We start from the raw sequence: 13,690 nt of genomic DNA, 5'->3' as shown, positions 1-13,690 counted from the left end.
CCGTTTAATTTCTTAGAAACAATATTAGAACCAATCTTCACCATTCATTTTTCAAAATCGCTCTACGTCTTCCCGGACTATTGAAACCCAAAAAGTTCCAAAAATTATGAAACAATGGCATACGAAAGAGATGTATTTGAAGATCCAAAAACTTTTAATTTGGCATGAATATTTCTAATGAACGAAAAGTTTGACATGAGTGCATCATATAATTGTAACATGGGGAAGGTCGAAAACAAAACTAAAAAATCCTCTAGATTTTCTTCATTTTATCTTTAGTCGGAGAAATCTTTAACCTCATCTAATAAGGTAAAACAATTATTACAACAAAACTGTAGAAAGGGAAGAGTCCAACATTGGAGACGGCTCACAAGAAGAAAATGTTGCCTTCTAAACATATGACTAGGCAGCGCGAGTAACAGCTGCATGTATTGCCTCCGTAAGATGAGGGACGGTCTTTGAGCTCAGACCCGCCATGCTAATCCTTGGCATACAAGGATTCAAAAAGTTGAAGACACATGCTGATGATACGATCAGCCATTTCCTTCAACTCAATTGTCCACTCATTGAACAAATCCCTGACCACAGAAGAATTAAGTGATAAGATGATTAGAAATCAAATAGGGAAGGAAAAACTATTTCTGGGTCGGAGTTCAATAACTAGCTGATGATACATCAAGTCAATTATTGTCATTTTGCACATATATGAACAAGATTCAAAGAGTACCTATCCTTGAGGATGGTCGCTACAATAGATGCACCATGAATGGGTGGGTTCAAGTACATGGGCCTGATCACAAGCTTCAGTTGGCTCTCAACCTTGCTTGCAACATCAGCATTCTTGCAGACCTATGTTCAAGTAGAATTTTCAACAACCAATATAATCAAGAACAATTTAAGATGTATGGCAAGTATGGAGTTTTTTCGTATTAAATTTTAGTGGGATGCAACCAAATAAGGTAACTCGCAACTGAAATTTATGGAATGAGTCTTACAATGCTTAGGGCTCCAACACGTTCGCCATACAGACCCATGTGTTTTGCATAACTTTGAGCAATAAGGCACTCTCCACCATCAGCAGCAAACCTACGAACAGACTGTGTATCTCCATCCAAACTTCTACTAGCAAAACCCTAAAAATACAAGAAAACAGTTCATCATGAGAAGTTGGAATAACATGATGTTAAACAAAAAGAAGAAACTAGAGTGTAGAGAAATTGGAACTCTACACGTGGTCTACCTGATAAGTACCGTCGAAGAAAGGTAATTTCTCTTGATCTCACGAGCTGTCTGATCTGCTCCCACTGCTCAAGAGTTGGATCAACACCGGTGGGGTTATGAGCACATACATGGAGAAGTACAATTGCTCCAGCGGGGGCAGAACTGAGGTCTTCTAAGAGGCATGTTAACGAAATGAAAAGAGTATTAAAGCATAATGAAGAATAGACACGTTATAAGGCCTGCTGCCATTTAACGTCAATAATGTTAGCTTCTTAAATTAATAGCAAAATCAATTTACTGACAACGATATAGCTTACATGTCATTAACGAGCAGCTATTCAGCTTTTCTCACCACATTCAGAACAAGTGGTTTTCCCTCCTGTCATTCCATGAACACAAAGGCGGTTAAGAAATTAACAAATTCGCAAACGATGATAACAAAACTAGTGCCACTACCTTTGAAATAAAAATCCTTCAGTTACGAAGACGTGCATAATTTTGACAATGAAACAAACATCAGCTTGAGTCGGCACGCTCGAGTCCCATACATTAGAGAACATACATTTCGCTAACAATACATACTAAAGCTTTGTAATCATGTTAAATTTGGTCCAAAACAGACTCACCTCGGTTCGAAAACCGAAAAGGATTTTACGCACGAACAATCAAAATACAGATAGACATTCAAATCACCATTTAAGATATACTGTAGTAGCTACAACAGTGACATATACTTACTGGGTGCTCAGGTTGAGGAAAAAGATGCAATCTAAGCTTGGCCATCACCATTTAAGATAGACACATTTGTTCGCAGTAAACCAACAACACACACAGACCATAATAGACACATTTGGCAAAAGTGTAATCCTCACTATAATGGTGATCTGTTAGACAACTACCAAACCAAGTTTGCAGGACAATTCAGAAACTCTCCATTTTTTATAGTGAGGATTACACTTTTGCCAGTTGTATTTGTATGTGATCCCAACTAAAAATACGACTACGTACAAATATATATAAGTGATCCCAGGTACACTATATGCGACTACGTACAAATATATACCATCATAAAGAAAACATGATTAATTTTCCAACTTTCAGGAGAAAATCAATATGCATATATACAAGTAAAAGTATGGTTTTACCTTTTTAATTGCAAAGGCAGGTGAGGCAATACAACAACAACAAAAAAGTATCAGCGGGGAATTGATCAAACCAGTCAACTGAAGTAGCAACATGTAAATTCAATGTCAATACAAACATATAATCAGCAGCCAATTCAACAATTAACAAGCACCATTGTCATCCATAGTGGATGAGCTACCAAGATCAACCAGAGACAAACTGAATTCCCAACCTTTCCCTCCATTTCTCTCACTTTCTTTTTACAAGTCTCAGATCCAAATGGTATCTCACCCCCAAACACACCATCCCAGAAACCCCCCAAACCCACCCCAACTCACTCAGATTACCAAATCCCAGCTCACAAATCTCACCCTAACAACAAACCCACCATTACCCACTTCCCCAAATCACAAAAATCACCCGCTCCCACTCTACCAAATCAAAACCCTAAGATCTCACCAACAAAAAACAACCAACAATTAAAAAAAATCACAGATTTGCAACCATTCCATTCACTTTCTCTGCTACCCTTTTCGCCAAACCTCCCCTTTTGCTCCATCTCCCTCTCCTCTCAGCATTTGCGTGAGATTCTTATTTCTTAATAGTTATCTCTCTCTCTCTCTTTATTTTTTATTTTTTTTTCTTTTTCTAATTTCGCTTTTTTTGAGTGAGGCGTGCGCACATACCCTCCATCCCCAGTTGTTTTTCCTGACACCCATCCCCAAATTGAAAAATCCAAACAAATAAATAACAAATTTTTACAAGAGCAGCTTACAAAGGGAACCTGGAGAAACCTGGAGAACGAGAGAACGAGAGAGATCGCTGGTTTTTGGAACGAGAGAACAAGAGAACGAGTGAGTGGTCTGGGTTCGGGTATGCGAGAGCTGAAGGCGAGAGGGAAAGGAGGGCAATTTTGGGTTATTGAAAAATTCATTAAACGTCCACTGTTCACCCGTGTTTTCTAAAATAAGCTGTTTTTGGAAGCTGCTATTTGCAGCTTCAGGACTCCTTCAGGTTTTGGGCTTCTTTTCACCCCCAACTTTGAAAGAAAGCTGTTTTTGAAAGTTTACCAAACACCAAAACCCCTACCAACTTGTTTTCATCCTAGCTTTTTTTATAAGCACCTCAATCCCAAACTGCACCTAAGTCCTATCAGCACTCTGCCTCGGCAAACCTACTCATCCTTAAGACATTGCCTATAAAATAGCAGAAGCTTCACAGCAAGAAAAGAATCTTCATGGCAAGTATTCGTTCAATTTATAGAGAGAATTTGAGTGAGAACCCTGAAGAAGAAAGAAAGAGGTTTAAGTTTATAGAGGAAGGCTTAAGGGTGAGATCATTCTAACTTTTGGGTGTCTTGAGTAATTCTTTTCAATTTGATTTACCATGTTTATATTCTCTATTTTGATCTGAAAACAAACCCTTTCAGTACCTATTTCATATTTTTATCATCCAGTTATAAGCTCTGGAAAACCAAAAGATATAAGTTTCAAAGTGTTCATAATTTTGTAGGTGCAGATTTCAGAACTTTCAGTTTCGTAGTCCCTTTTTTCGTCCCTGTTTTCTTTCACTACAGAGCTTCTTTTCAAATTATTTTCCAGTAGAATTAAAGAGGGAATCATAAGCTTTAAATCGAGTATTTACCCATAGATTTTGATTGAGATTTGACGGGTCAAAACCATGTTCAAAAAGGCTTCTTTAAACCCGTGAAAAACTCTGGTGCCTTTTTTCTGCACATACTTACTGTTTTAACTCATGATTTCTCTCACTTCGGAACTTGGTTTTTAACAAACTTTACATCGTTGGAAAGATGGTTCTTCAAGCTTCCAAACAAGTATAAATTCATAAATTTTCATCAAGATTTGATTAGGCAAAAAGTTGCTCGTTTTGTGTCCACAAAACTATCTAGAATCCACGATCTAAAACTCTAGTGCATATTAGAAAAATTGTTAGTTATGATACGATATTTTCTCATGTAATTATCAGTTAGTGTTTTTTTTTATTTTTTATTTTTTAAGAAAGGGAGGTATATTACCCACAAAGAAACAAAACACAAGAATGATCCAAATACACACTAAGAACAAAAGAAAAAAATGAACCCTTAAAACACACATTACAAAGCCCAAAGCGAGCCTTGGGACCCAACACAAACACACCACACAACAGAAGAAACCCTAAATCAGGACAATTAATGTAGCAGCTCCTCCTGCTGCTGAAACTTCCCAACAAATCGAAGCCATCTTTGCCACAAGGACCTACCATCACACCATCTCGAGCCCTAGAGTTGAGGAAGAAGAAAGTCGCTCCATCCTCCACAAACCACCAAAACGATCGCCGCCATAGAACAAGGAAGCCCGCGGGAGAGATCCCACGAACGACAGCGCCAACAAGCGAAAACAATGGGAAGAACCTACAAGGGCCAACAAAGGTGGTGGTGCGAACACTCGAGCCAAAGCTCTACACACCCTCCCATGGAACAGCGATAAATCGCGATGAAACTAGCAGAATCGAAATTAGGATTGGTGCAAAGAAAATGGAGCCAAGTGATGATGAAGGTATAGGGGAAATGACTGAATGATATGGATGAAATAGGTGAAGTAGATTTGAGGCTCAGGATGATGAAAACAGATGCTCAGGATGATGAAAATAGAGGCAAACAAAGTACCAGGAGGATGAGATTGTGGGAAGATGTGGAAGGAAACGGGGCTGAGGTTATTACAAACAACCGTTGGAGAAAGAAAAAGAACAAGACAAAGGAAAATCAAGGGATTGTCATTGGCCTTGCCATGGCAAGAGCTGGCGGCGACACAGAAAATAAAAAACGGAGACACTCACACTGCCGGTGAGAAAGGCTCTCACTAGAGGAGAGAGTTTTTATTATCAGTTAGTTAGATCTCTTGATATTTGGGTGTAGTTCCTAGTTGAGACATGACTCTGTGTGTGTTGGAGTCTTGTACTATAAAGCCTTTGTTTAACTCTTACATACTCTCCGTCCTCTTTCACCCTGCACCTGTTCCTTGAATAAAAAACATGAGCGGCGAAGAATTAGCCCACGATTTTTCTCCGATGATCAAATTATACAAAGATGGTCGAGTCGAGAGATCCTTAGGCACATCCACAATTATTCCTGTTAATGTTTGTGTGTGTTTTCAATATGTGTTTCAATGGAGGTTGTCTTCAAAGATGGAGAGAGTTTTCGGAGAGAGGAAGCTGCAAAGATGTTTCTTCAAATTTTCATTCACATTTCACACAATACAATCTAACCGTTATATGAAGAAGGAAGGGAGATCCTTCATTCTTCAACATACAATACAATTTTAGCCATTCATTGCTATCATCCTATGAGATGATGCCACTTGGCTTATTCTATTACTTAGGCTAGATACAAGATTAAAGTGCCATGTGGACTATGATCCAATGACTCACATTCAAACAGAAACAAAACATAGAGACATGATTCTTGCTGCCAAGCTTCAGCTAAAGGGTTATACACCAACACTCCCTTCTAACCCTTTGGCTGATTTAACTCCAAGTAGCTCCCTTAGATACACAAATCGATCTTTAGGTAAAGCCTTAGTAAGTATATCTGCAATCTGCTCCTCTGTCCTGCAGTACACTAACTCAATCTCTTTGGCTTGAATTGCTTCTTGGATGAAGTGGAACTTCCTGTTGATGTGTCTTGTCTTTTGATGAAAGACTGGATTCTTTGCCATAGCAATGGCTGATGTATTATCACACAAGATCTGAGTTCCTTCCACTTGTTCTTCTCCAAAGTCTTCTAGAACAAATCTCAGCCACTTTGCTTGTGATGTAGCCTCTGCTGCACTAACATATTCTGCTTCTGCAGTAGACAGTGCTACAGTGTTTTGTTTGATTGAAGCCCATGAGAACATACCAGATCCTAGTGTGAATGCATACCCTGAAGTACTTCTCATATCATCCTCACTTCCAGCCCAATCATTATCACAATAGCCGATTAAGGTAGTAGCTTTTCCCCTTTCAAAGACAATACCAAAATCGATTGTTCCCTGGATGTATCTCAGTACCCTCTTAGCTGTTCCCATATGTTTCTTAGTGGGATTATGCATGAACCTTGCCAATATACTTGCTGCAAACATCACATCAGGTCTAGTTGCAGTTAAATAGAGCAGACTTCCAACAAGCTGCCTATATTCTCCTTCATCCGCAGGTTCACTTCCATCAACTTTGCTCAACCTCTCATTCATTGCAAGTGGAGTAGCAACTGATTTGCATTCTTTCAGACCAAACTTCTCAATTAGTTTCTGTGCATATTTCTTTTGGTGTATAAAAATGCTGTTCTCAGTTTGCAGCACACCCATTCCAAGGAAATGATGTAATAAGCCCAAGTTAGTCATCTCATAGTGTTTCATCATGTCATTTCTAAATTCTTCAAGCATTTGTGGACTGCTACCAGTATATACAATGTCATCTACATATAGAGAGACAATAATGATACATGAGTCCTTACTTGTCTTAACATACAAAGTTGCCTCACTTGAACTCTTCTCAAACCCTGCACTATTGAAGTATGCATTAATCTCGTCATACCAGGCTCTTGGTGCTTGTTTCAAGCCATATAGAGCCTTGTTCAACTTGTACACCTTTGTTTCTTCACTTTCCTTCACAAAGCCTTGAGGTTGCTCAACATACACTTCTTCTTTCAGTACCCCATTGAGAAATGCAAACTTTACATCTAATTGATACAAGTTCCATTTCTTCTGTGCAGCAAGGGCAATTAAAGTTCTAATCGTATCCAACCTTGCCACAGGGGCAAAAGTTTCATTATAGTCGATTCCGGGCTTTTGTGAATAGCCTTTAGCCACCAGCCGAGCTTTATTCTTCTGCACAGTGCCATCCAGATTAAGTTTGGTCTTATAGACCCATTTAACACCAATAACAGGCTTGTCATATGGTCTCTCAACAAGCTGCCATGTGTTGTTCTTCTCAATCATGTCCAATTCAGTTTTCATTGCACTCCTCCATGAATCATCTTTAGCTGCATCCTCATAACTTTCTGGTTCAATAACACACATGTTACATTGAGCCATGATTTCATTGATCCATGATTTCATTGATACTTCTCCATTTCTTCGGTGTATCATCATAAGTTGGAGATCTCTCAGGCACATTCTCACTTTGAGAAACATTGTATTCTTCAAACTGAGAATTTTCATCAACCTCACAGATTTCATTAGCATTCTTATGTTCAGTGATAACTGGAAATGTCACTCCAGTATCTATATTGCAGTTCCAATCCCAAAAATAATCCTCATCAAATGTGACATCCCTTGAGAGAACAATCTTTCTTGAAATGGGATCAAACAATCTGTAGCCCTTCTCACTTGAACCATAGCCTACAAAGATACACTTGTGACTGTTTTCTTCCAGTTTATGTCTGAGATTGGAAGGTATATGCACATAGCACAATGAGCCAAATATCTTCAAATGAGCTATTCCAGGTTTTCTACCACTGTAAGCTTCAAATGGGGTTGACTTCTTCAAAGCTTTGGTAGGACACCTATTGATCAAATAGACTGCAGTATTCACTGCTTCTGCCCAAAATGCATATGGAAGGTTTTTTTCATGTAGCATTGACTTTGCCATCTCCACCACAGTCCTATTCTTTCTTTCGGACACTCCATTTTGTTGACGAGTGTAGGCCATAGTCAATTGTCTCTGAATTCCTTATCCATTACAGTATTTGTCAAACTCTGCAGAAAGGAATTCTCCTCCTCGATCACTCCTGAGACATTTAACCTTATATCCACATTGTAACTCAGTCATTGTGTAAGGTCCCGTATTTTTAGTTGTATTTGTGGTTATTATTATTATTATTTTTATATAGTTAGAATGAAGCTTAGATAAGTTTTTACATAACGCATCACGTGTGATTCATGTAGCTATGCATATTCACACCTCGCCATTACCATGACTAGGTTTTGAGTTGGAAGGATTAAGGTGGAGGTGTCATTAGTTTGCATTTATAGGACAAGTGTCTTGTAATTCATGTTTTTATTAGTAGGAGCTGTCATTTACAAATCATGCAAGCAGGAGGGGGAACCTTAATGTTAGAATGAGGACAAAAGGTGTTCTTTTCATTAGTATAGCTAGATTGCTTACTGTTGGAAGCTATATTCGAACGTGGCACACCACAGTTTATAGCTATCTCCTTGTGTATTTGCTTAGTGAGCACTCTACACAGTGACTATGTGAAGCTACTTAGTGGACGTGTCTTATCTTTTATTTCCACCTGTTATTGGTCAGCCATTTGTCTAAGTCTACTGCCTGTTTAGATTACCACGCAGCAGCTTGTAAGAGAAGGTAAATTGAATTGTTATATCTCTAGCCGCTAAGCCAACCAATAAGAAGTTAGCTTGACCTCCTCATTTCTAGTATAAATAGGAGGCCCTGCTCCATTGTTTTACATCCTGCGAAAGAATGGCAGCATGCAGTGCATGCAATAGTTTTCTATATGTGTCTATATTATATATATATATATATATGTATATATGTATGTATGTATGTATATATGTATATATGTATGTATATATGTATGTATGTATATATGTATATATGTATGTATGTATGTATGTATATATGTATGTATGTATATATGTATAGAGAGAGATAGCGAGCTAGGGTTAGAGAGTTTGAGGTGTGTGGAGATGTTAGTTGGGTTGTCTTGCCAAAGCTTGGATTATCAAGGTGAGTGGTTTATGTAATGTGTTTAAAAGTTCTTATTTTCGATAAATGAAAACCACGAACTATTGTGGGTTTTATCTATTTATAAATCTCTATCTATTTCAAGTCAAGCATGTTGGATTTGTTGAAATGTTTTGGAGTTATTATATATCGTGATATGTGGATTATTTGGAAATGTTCATGGAGCATGAAAACTTTGGTGTTGCATTAATCCGAGGGATAAATGTAAGTTGCACACGGGGACATTAGGGCAAATGGCCATTAGGGGTCACGTGGTGAGTTACAATTTATGAAGGATATAATGGACACGTAAAGGGATGATGTGATATGGCATTATGTGTATAATTATTTGATATTATTATCCTATTTTATAGTATGATTAAAATGGCAAGCTTGACTGGCATATTATATATTCTACTCACTGAGCGACGGTGGTTGTTGCTCACTCCTCACCTATTATGTTACAGATGAGCTATTTGGCAAGTCAGATGTTATTTGGCAAGACATGTGTTAGAAGAGCTGAGGTTGTGATTGAGGAGAAGTTTAAGGATTTTAATTTATTACTTTTGTACACCCTGTAAGGATTATGGAGTTATTTTAATAAGAGGATTTCATTTTTCAACCCGTGTCGATTTCCTTTTATTTATTTTTACTTTTACTCGCGTTTCGGGCGCGGGGTCTTATTTTACTACCGACCCCGGGTTTGGGGCGTGACACATTGCCTTGAACTTTTTGAAACATTCAAACGCTTCAGACTTGTTTCTCAAAAAATACACCCATGACATCCTTGTGCAGTCATCTGTAAACAACAAAAAATATTTGTTTCCAGAATGAGACTCTACTTGCATTGGACCACAGATATCTGTATGAATCAACTCCAGTGGATCTTTAGCTCTCCAAGTCGATTGAGAAGGGAATGAGTCTCTGTGTTGTTTACCCAACATGCAACCTTCACACACACTTTGGGACATTTCTAGTTTAGGTAATCCATGCACCAACCCCTGTTCTTCAAGTACCTTGAGACTTCTCTCATTCAAATGACCCAACCTCTTATGCCATATCTGAGAACAATGTGTGATACCTGCTCTTAGTGCATACTGTGTTGCAGACAACATTGTCAAAGGAAAACATCGATTGTTGGTCATATGTACCCTCACTACTAAATTATCCAGTGACCATCCATAAAAAATATTCACTACATCACCTCCAAACAACAAATAATAACCGTTTTCCATCATTTGTCCAACACTTAGAAGGTTTTCCTCAAGTCCAGGAACAAGTATTACTTCTTGTATATGTTTTCTTCCCAATTTAGTTTCAATCACCAAGGTTCCCTTTCCTGCCACTTGACAAATTTCTCCAGTTCCCATCTTTACTTTGGAGGTCAAATCTCTCTGAACATTGACCAATAATCTCTCATCTCCTGTCATGTGGTTACTACAACCACTATCAATGTACCATGAGTTATTGACTTGCACATCGGTCACTGCATTGCAGGCATAAAACAGTGATCCTATTTCTCCCATTTGCTTCACATAATTAACTTTCTGCACTCCTTTATTCTCATGACAGTCTCTCATAGAATGACCTGGCTTACCACAGCCTGTGCACTTTGGTTTACCTTCATACCAACACTTCCCATAGTGCAACCTGTCACACCACTTACAATCACCCTGAACATTGTTTTGCTTCTGGACATAATTAGGCCTATGATCCCAATTCCTTTGAGTATTGTTCTGTCTCTGAGGATAATTGGGTTTGTGATCCCAATTCCTTTGAGTATTACTCTGCTTTTTAACATGGTTTGGTTTATAATCCCAATTTTTTCCCCTTGATTTCCAACTCTCTTGAGAATTTTGATTCCCAGAAAATCCACCACTTTTGACACCCTTAGATGCTACATTTAAACTTGCAAATGCCCTCTCAGTCGAAGACTCAGTGTGTAAATCAAGCCTCTGTTCGAATCCTTTTAGAGAGGCTACCACCTCTTGAACCTCAATAATTTCAAGATCTCTAGAATGCTCAATTACAGAACAAATTGTATCATATGTTTTCGGAAGACTAATAAGTAATTTCTGCACAATTCTCTCCCTAGATAGTTATTTTCCATAACTTTTCATTTGATTCATGATATCAAACAATCTAGAGAGATACACAGATAATGATTCACTATCCTTCATACGAGTATATTCAAAATCTCTACGTAAACCTTGCAATTTTACATTTCTTACTTGTTTATCTCCTCGGAATTCACCCTTTAGAACATCCCAAGCTCCTTTGGATGTCTCTTCATTCACGATTCTGGGAAAGATCTGATCCGATACTGCACCTTGTATCATTCCAAGCGCACGAGCATCCTTCATCAGGATCTCACTGAACGACACTCCATCCGTCGTCTCCTTCTTCGTCTCATCGACCACAGCTTTCTCAGACTTCGGATCTGGTGGTTCAAACCCATTTTCTACCAGCTCCCACAAACCATACGATTTCAGTATAGTTGTCATACGAATCCTCCAAAATTCATAGTTCTCTCCATTGAAGACGTGAGCTCTAAGCTCGACATTGCCGGACCCAGCCATATGAGACTTGGATACACGAAATCACAATTTCCAGATTCGATTGAAGCTCAAAGATGTAGCTCAATCGCACAGATTTCACGCCCAGATTAGACGATGAAACCAGGCTCTGAGGCCATGTTAATGTTTGTGTGTGTTTTCAATATGTGTTTCAATGGAGGTTGTCTTCAAAGATGGAGAGAGTTTTTGGAGAGAGGAAGCTGCAAAGATGTCTCTTCAAATTTTCATTCACATTTCACACAATACAATCTAACCGTTATATGAAGAAGGAAGGAAGATCCTTCACTCTTCAACATACAATACAATCTTAGCCATTCATTGCTATCATCCTATGAGATGATGCTTATTCTATTACTTAGGCTAGATACAAGATTAAAGTGCCATGTGGACTATGATCCAATGGCTCACATTCAAACAGAAACAAAACATAGAGACATGATTCTTGCTGCCAAGCTTCAGCTAAAGGGTTATACACCAACAATTCCATCAACACATCGTCGTTATCTCACAAGAACCACCCGTATCCGCCAGGCTCTACCTTCCAACCAAAGCCACCGCCACCAACAAACTCCCTCTTCTCGTTTACTTCCACGGTGGAGGCTTCTGCATTGAAAGTTCCTCCTCCCCCATGTATCACAACTACCTCAACTCCTTGGCCTCCGCAGCCAATGTTGTCGCAGTCTCTGTTAATTACCGGCTTCACCCCGAGTACCCTCTGCCGGCTGCCTACGATGATTGGTGGGCTGCTGTCAAATGGGTTGCTTCTGTTAGTAAAGAGTCCTCCAAGTCTATACCCTTGTCATAATCCCCATTATTATCTTCTGTATATTATCACTTTATCTTATAGATTTGTAATCCCGTTAGGATTTGTATTGGGAGCTGCACAATCCCTTTAGGACTCTCTGTAAACTTGTATATTTATACCTGATTATGAGTAATGGCAAAGTAAGACTTCCACCAATATTACTGCTTCATGTTTGCTGTGCTCTTTCTCTGAATATATATTTCTACAGATTCCCATGTCTATGGAAACGGTTCAGAAGATTGGTTAAACCTCCTTGCGGATTTTCATCGTGTTTTCTCGGCCGGCGACAGTGCTGGGGCTAATATAGCATACCAGATGGGATTGAGAGTAGGCTCTGAGGGCTTGGTTGGTGGTGCTAAGCTGATTGGGGTTGTTTTGATCCATCCATATTTCTGGGGGACAGAGCCAGTTAGGGCGGATGAGCTGTCCACGCCTGCACGTATAAGAGAATAATTGCTGGTTTTTGTTGCAGAGAAAGGTGGGTTGAGAGATGGGGGGTGGTATTATGGTGAGATACTGAGAAAGAGTGGGTGGAGTGGGGTTGTGGAGGTGGTGGAAGCAAAGGGGGAGGAGCATGTTTTCCATTTGTTTAAGCCAAGTTCTGAGAATGCTGTGGCCAAGGAGAAAAAGATTGCATATTTCTTGAATTAGAAAAGTGTACTAGGTAATCTGACCATTGCCTTTATGGCAGGTTGGTATGGTTTACTTTCCATTGGTGCAAGAATTTTTACTTTTTTCCTATATTTTACTAGGTTTATTTATGTTTCGTGGATTATAAACTGTGATGCATGGACACGGACACGGATACGGGAATATGACATGATACTGGGATACGTTAAATTTCTAAAAATGAAGACACGATATGACAAGGATACGGCAATTAAAAATAATATAAATAAATAAATATATGTAAATATTATAAAATAAGCATTCAATTATACTATTCAAGTTCAAATTTATTTCAATAAACTTCAAACATTTAAAAAGATAATCCACTAAACAACTAAATTAGTCTTCAAACTTGAAAAACTAAAAAGAACATCCAAATGACCAAAAATATAAAAACGAAAGAGTCCCTCATTCTCGAACTAGCTTTTTTCCTAAATTATCAACATGTAAATCTTAAGAATCAATCCAAAGTAGTCGTATAAAAGGTTACAAGTCAAATTTATGTTAAGAGATCAACAAAGCAACATAAAACATATATAAATATATTATAATCTAAATCATTCTAAACCAC

At 38.4% G+C, this 13,690-nt stretch overlaps 1 long non-coding RNA gene and 1 pseudogene across 1 annotated transcript; both read right to left on the bottom strand.

The window, feature by feature from the left end:
- Window positions 1-238: 238 nt before the first annotated feature.
- LOC103439237 (aspartate aminotransferase, cytoplasmic-like) lies at window positions 239-1,442 on the bottom strand (annotated as a pseudogene).
- Window positions 1,443-11,846: 10,404 nt separating this feature from the next.
- On the bottom strand, window positions 11,847-13,646 carry LOC139189046 (uncharacterized). The gene is made up of 2 exons (XR_011572522.1): window positions 12,570-13,646; window positions 11,847-12,391 (listed from the first exon to the last, which is right to left on the bottom strand). It is a non-coding gene; the product is annotated as an uncharacterized lncRNA (long non-coding RNA).
- Between the last annotated feature and the right edge of the window lie 44 nt (window positions 13,647-13,690).

The sequence above is a fragment of the Malus domestica genome, chromosome 10 (assembly GCF_042453785.1).
Source record: "Malus domestica chromosome 10, GDT2T_hap1".
Taxonomy (NCBI): domain Eukaryota; kingdom Viridiplantae; phylum Streptophyta; class Magnoliopsida; order Rosales; family Rosaceae; genus Malus; species Malus domestica.
Note: the sequence above shows the minus strand (reverse complement) of the source record. Positions and strands in the feature narration are given on the sequence as shown.